This window comes from Ixodes scapularis, unplaced genomic scaffold (assembly GCF_016920785.2).
Source record: "Ixodes scapularis isolate PalLabHiFi unplaced genomic scaffold, ASM1692078v2 PGA_scaffold4__175_contigs__length_147842914, whole genome shotgun sequence".
In the NCBI taxonomy this organism is placed as follows: Eukaryota; Metazoa; Arthropoda; class Arachnida; order Ixodida; family Ixodidae; genus Ixodes; species Ixodes scapularis.
The window spans coordinates 76,022,281-76,029,004 of NW_024609879.1; the positions used below are offsets into that span (position 1 = coordinate 76,022,281).

Sequence of the window (6,724 nt, forward strand, 5' to 3'; positions counted from 1 at the left end):
TCTTTTTAGCTGCATCGAATTTTCAAGGAGAAGGAAACTTGAGATTGAGTAATTAACTAAAACCCTCGACTTGCGTACCCATCCTCTATGTGTCTGCTGAGATTCTGGCTTCTTTCTTTCAACACATCATTGAGTCCCGCATCCGCTTCTACTAGGTTATCTCCCTCGATATTACCCCAGAGCTCTTCCTTAGCTTTGGCCATAGTGTCTACGATGCACTTTCTTGACCGGGCAACTACGTTTACCTTCCCGTCCCCTTTTAGCCTGGCCAGTAGACCCTACTTTAATATTGTTACATTCGAGCCTCCTACCACCAGTACCCGCTTAGCCACCAACTTCCTGTCTTCACTCTCTTTCTCTTCCTCCCTGCCCTGCGGCTGACTCTCTCCAGTTATCTACCTCACTTCTTTATGTCTGCCGGTTTAGAACCGGGTCCTTTACTGCCGCGCTGGTAACCTGCGCCATTACTGCCATGTCAGATGTGTAGTGGGTGTTTCCCTGCCGGAGCAGGGGTAACCCTTAGGTCAGCGTTGAGTTCTACACCTGCATCCTTTAAAAAAGAAAAAAAAACTATCCCCGGGCGGCCATCCTGTCAAGCATGCAAGCCAGACAGGGTGTTTTGTTTTGTTTTTTTCTACGTCGGCACACCAGTGCTCGACAGAACTAGTCCCGTCATCCAAGCCTGGCCCCTGTGTCATCCCATACTGCAGAAGGAATTACACTGATCCTGGGCTGCAGTTAAGCTCCTATCTTCCGCAAACCGTTTGCTTGTAACAGCTTTTTTTTATAAACATGTTCTAGTGGAGTACCTGCTCCGTGGAGTAAGACTCAATACTCACCGGAGGGTCGGCTTGACGCCGTTTTGCGTACCCTCTGGGTTGGACGATACCCATGTTTTCAAATGGTGATTTTCATTTCACCCGGCACTGTAGGGTCGAGGGGCCACTCCCGGTACGCTGACTTCTGCCTGTTCACTAGCACTTTCTTCCCTTGGGACTGCTTTTCCCGCTACGTTCGCTGTCGCCTCTCTCCTCAGCTGCAACAACCCAGCCTCGAACTCTCTCTTACCCTGCCCCTATCTCAGCCTTCCACTCTTCCTCCTTCCCCTTCCTGGACGCGGCGTACGCCATCGGTCGGTAGCACTTCTGGCTACACCTGTGCATCGTTTACGAAGGGCCAGAATAGATTTCCCAGAACAGGTCTCTGATTGTGTTTGTTTTTTAGACAAGGAAAGTTAATTCCTCCATCTTTTACTGTAAACTTCCACGATTGGCTTGTACCTCTGCAGTAAATAGCAGCGCGATGTCTTGAATATCCAATTTTTACGGGCCGTCAAAAATGTCTTAAAAGCGTTAGTTTATATGATGTATAATGATTTTAATGGCGGTGTCTTACGCTCTAAGACATCTGGAGCCCCTAGACTCCCGCAAAACACACGAGAGAGCTAATTGCCTCAATTTACGCAAAAAGCTCAGGAAACAGCGAGGATAGAATTGTTTATAACAAAATAAAATTCTTCGTTATGAGAATGAGCATGACGTAAGCGTGTCACAGGCTGCCTTAGGCACCACCCACCCTATGCACTACGTGCACTAAGAGCACCAGACAGCCCAGGCACTGGAAGACTGAAGGACATTTGCCCTAGGCTCCACCCAACAAAGAGCACCCCCAACTCTATAAAGCAACCACATTTAAACGGGTTTGGCGAAAAAACAGAACATGCAGCCGCTTTTTTTTATGAATCAGGTCAGTTTACTTATTGAATTTTTCGCTCTAAGTGGAGACAGTGCGAAGCTGCCCGAGTTTTTGTCCTAAAAGCACACTTTCTACTTAAAACAAACGAAGCATAATTACTCATCTCGTCAGTACTGTTAATAAAGATGAACAAGCAATTGTTTGTGCATGAGTACTTCGTTAAAATCAACACGTAAAACTCTACTAAGGTCACGTGTCTAGTGGTTAAAAATGTGCAATATGGCGGCGGCCCATTGGGGTGTCACTTTCAACTCCCTGGTTGTCGCTCTACACCACTCTACCCCAATGGGAGGAGTAAAAACAAACAATTAGGGGCAATGATGATGACGGCTGGGCCAATCTTGGCTACGCCCACGTTGTAACCTTGACTGCGCTGTTGGTTTCGTCCCTCTCAATTCGCCCGCTAGAGTCAGCCGATTTCGTCAACTTGGCGCGTTGCAATGTTTGCCGGACCGTGTCAGAAACATTTAGACAGAGTTAGGTCGTAATATTTGCAGTGTGGGCTTCCAAAGTAACAGTAAAAAAAGAAACTCCATTTTTTTTTTTCGAGAACAAAGATGAAGCGAATTTGTTGAAAATAATCCCTGGAGAAGGGGAACAAGAGGGACAAAGGACAAACACAAATCTCCAAACATAGCTAAGTGATTGGTGCGACCGAAAAAATCCGCCTAGTCCGGGTATCGAACCCGGGACCTCTCCATTGCAGGTGGAGCGCTCTACCAACAGAGCTAACCAGGGGTTAGACGTCAGTAGAGCAAACGGGTTTTATCAGTCGCTACCAGTCTAACACCAACAATTGCATTATAATCACAAGCGAATTTTCTTTTTAAGTTTAGACGCAGCCGACGTCACCAGCTGACGGAACCAATCAGACATGGTCTCAAGGGCGCTATTATGGTCTTCGTAATGTATCTGTACGCGTTCTATCATCGCTGAACCAATCATACAGAAAATGGGCCCAGTGACTTGCACTTTTGACGCTGCTTGATTGGACCCATCAGGTCGTAGCGTATGTGGCGTCCGGACTTAAGCTGAAAAGAAGTGGCATACGCGCCAAGGCATTCAATATTTCACACATGCCGCTTACCTTCGAAATTGTGCTCTTCACGCACGCAAAGGGTCCCGCATTTGAAAAACCCCAACAACCGCATTCTTTGTCCCAGTGTCAAAAAACGCAGTCGCAAGTATGAAACAGCGCTGTTACCGTCATTTTTTAATAAAAAGTAACGCAAAAGTAATTACTTTTTATCGGTAATGATAATGGTAACGCGTTCCTATTATTTTGAGGTGACGTAAGTTGGTAACGCGTTCCTCTATTTTGCAAGTAACGATTAACATATTTCGTTACTTTTTTTTGTCAGCGCCTCCAATACTGGTTCGAAGCGTTAGTGTACATGCTGTACATGGGTATTGCCGGTTCCACAAATTCCATAAAGGGGCACTAGTAATTTTTAAAAAAAGGCCGTTTTTGATTTTATGTTGTTTAAAATTTGTTAGTTCCCAGATATACCAAGTCCGGTATTACCAAATCGCCTATTCATCTCAGGGCATGAGAAACACATGGACTTTTTTTTCTCACGGACTACATTGTGTAGACCAATGCAGTCTCTACAATACGCGCAGATTCCGAATGGTTTCATTATAACTCGCTTCGAAGAGAGTCTGATAGGTACACATTCGGAAAAGACTCCTCTTTTTCTCCGCGGGCGAAGCCATCGCTTCCAACTCACCGACAAGCTCCCTTCATCGACCACTTCCCTCGGAAGAAAATTCATCCCAAAAAGGCTGTTTCGCGATCTTTGAACACGTTTTTAACCAGGAAATAAGCTACGCACGATTGTGATTTCAGGTTTGTTCGGATGCCGAGAGCGTCCAGACTGAGTTGTCACCACAAAAGGGCGATCTCAGAATCGACTTGAGTGCCCCTTTAACGAAACCAACAAAGATACTGTGCTGAAAGAGCAAAGAGATGAACATAACGAAACCAACAAAGATACCGTACGGAAACAGTAAAGGGATGAACAAGCACAATGCCTACCTTACGTTCCGGCCGGTTCTTTGTCCCAGGAGGTCCAAGAACAAACACGGAATGTAGTTGAAGACAAAAACTGCAACTTCTTTGTAGAGTCGGTTTGTCGTCATTTCGAGCCCTGGGCGACGAAAGGACGTTTTGGGCGCGTGCTTGCGCGCCAGCTTGGCCGTGAGGTGGTATATTTCGCCGTACAAAATCTTGTTGAGGCTGCCACTTGTACAGTTGTACACCCGCGGATGCTGTCTCAGCTGCTCCTGAGACGTCCTATTGATCGGTTGAAAGAAGGAACCACAATTGAAGTGCATTTATGGGTCTCCAATACCTAAAGCCTCCGAGCACAATTTAGCAACTACCCTAACAGTGCACGTAAATGTCAAAGGGTATAGCTGGCATGTCTGCCACACTGGGCGGTGTAGCCTGGTACTTCTACAATGCTTGTTGAACTGTGGAGTGCTGAGTTCTTAACCACAAAAAGAGTTTTTAAAAGAAGGAGACGACGCTTTAACAGAAAAAAGTGGTGGTGACGCCTGGTGAATGATGGACGCCCATACACTCTAAGAAATCTAATGCGCGTCTAATTTCCCGCGAAAGCACTCGAGAGAGCAATCGTTACAATTTACGAAGGAAGCACAGCAAATGACAAGGATACAATTATTTTTATACCTAGCATTAAAAAAAAAATATGAGCATGGTGGAACAACACGCTCAGTGCCTAAAAACCAGAATGTATTTTTGTCAAGTGTATAATCTTAGCCTTGTTGTTCGAGGATTTCCCGTAGATTACAGCGATCTGCTCTCCCAAGTACTTTGTGGAAGAGTAGAGGTTCCAGATTTCTTAGAGCGAAGGGTTCAGTGAATTTGTGCTCAAGGTACTTCTTACCATACTAAAAAAAGAAAGAATAAAACATGCCCTCCTACGGCCTACATTCCATAATACACATGAAATGACCATATATGGCATCTTCTAAACATTTCTCTCAACTAAGAACGCATAGGTCAATTGGAAGTTTTACCATGCTTGTTTGCAGTATTTTTCCTGTCGGAAGGAATGTGGAAATAGCATTGCTCTCTTTCACCCCTCTTGACTAATTTTCTTAATAGCGGTAATTTAAATAACTTAATAAGGTGTGTAACGCTGGCAATATTTTATAATATTTTGTTTGTTTTACGTGTATACTACTCGTAGGCCTTTAAGACAAACAATATTGTCTTGAACCAGTCAAAACGGTATATAGGTCTAAAACTACCTAATTTTCAGATGTTTTTTCGGGTAGGGTCTTTCGTGTCTTATGTTAAGGGATAAGGTTCGTATAGGTGAGTATGGTACTTTTCCAGTAGGGTGCCGATTTTAACAGTTTTTTGTTTTCGTGTTATGTTTTACTCTGACATACCACGCGTGATATTTGGTAGTCTTGGAAGGCTACTCGACTATATAACAGGAGCACCATATAAACGCGAAAAAAAAAGTGGCTAAATGGTGTGAAACTAGTTTTTGACATTTTCGGTCCAACATTTATGCAGTTGTTCAATGCATTTCCCTTCACGGAAGATACATGGTTTACTTGTGCCTTTGAATTAGAGGTTTGGTATTGTTGAGGGTTTTTCCTCAATACTCAAATGATGAAATGTATCATTTATTATTATCATTCGCTTTGAGCAGAGGCGTGCAGCGTCGAAGTTCCAGCTGTCCAAGGTGAGTCTGAAGCCACAGTCACATTGTTCATACATCATCCAAAAGACACGGTGTTCGCTTCAGTCATGAATCATGATAAGTGAATCGTCTGCGGACAAGGTTGACGTATGTTCGAAGCATGCCTGCTCCATACATATGCCATTTCTAAAGACAGTTTTTGTGTGACCAATGAGACAGGTTCATCGTACAAGAAAGAAACTCGCCTTAGACAGTTTCTGCGGACTGTTTTTTGTTCGATGTACTAACAGAGTAACCGCCGCTTTGCCTGTTTTCTAATGACATATTTCTGTGCGCCTGGCGGAAGATGAAGTTTTCTCTTCACTACCAGTCCGTTTTACGGGGACTTGTTAGATTAGAGTCGACTGGTTTTGACGCGCCCCACCACCGGGCCAGTTCATACTGATGATGCAACCCGGATAGGTGGCGAAACGTCTGTGGTGTTGTTATTTTTTTTTTTTTTGTTATTGCGTTAAGCCAGTTTAAACTTATTTCATTATGACTACCCCTGGCTTTTGGAACATATTTGCAGTCCGCTAGTGACCGTTTTCTGCCGAGGGGTAAGAAACCCTTTGCTAGCGACCTTGAACAAAACCGCGCTCATGGCGTAGACCAGGACGGGGCCGCTCACGCACTCGTCTGGCTGTTCGTCAAGGTCTCTGCTGTTGTCAGCCACAGCCCCTGCCCTCCCGGAAACAAGAAAAAAGAGCAGACGACAACAAGAAGGCGAGGAGGAAAGCCGCGCTCTTCGCGCGGTTGATGTCCTAACTGAAAACGTATGCTGCGCGGTGAAACGCTAGTTTCGTTTTTTTTTTTTTTTTAAGAAGCGTGCAGCCTTTTTTTTGCCGTGCACAGTAGAAATCCTGTATTGGTTTGACAGCCCTTCACTCAGCAATGCGCTAAAGATGCAGTTATCTGACAAAAAGTGAGACATGAATTGGCATGTTGAAAGCTATGTAGGCTCAGGACGCGGTCCACCTCTGAAGTTTAACTACCCTGGAATATCCACTGGAACGAATCGGTGTTCATTAACACCAGGGAAGTGTCAATTCTGACAGCCAACCAACTCCTTCATTATACAAACATCATATTTCTTAAATATCAATGGCAATTAAGACAAGCATAATCAATGCCTAGGCTATTTGGATCCGGAACAACCTCAAAATGGTCCTACCTCTCGTCTTGTGGTGCTTGGCAAGCTGCTAAAATGAGCACATTGGCCACAACATCTACTGGAATGAGGTCCA

At 44.6% G+C, this 6,724-nt stretch overlaps 1 non-coding gene across 1 annotated transcript; it reads right to left on the reverse strand.

Annotated features, from left to right (window-relative positions):
• Nucleotides 1–2,420: 2,420 nt before the first annotated feature.
• Trnaa-ugc lies at nt 2,421–2,493 on the reverse strand. The gene has a single exon. It is a non-coding gene; the product is annotated as a tRNA-Ala (tRNA).
• Between the last annotated feature and the right edge of the window lie 4,231 nt (nt 2,494–6,724).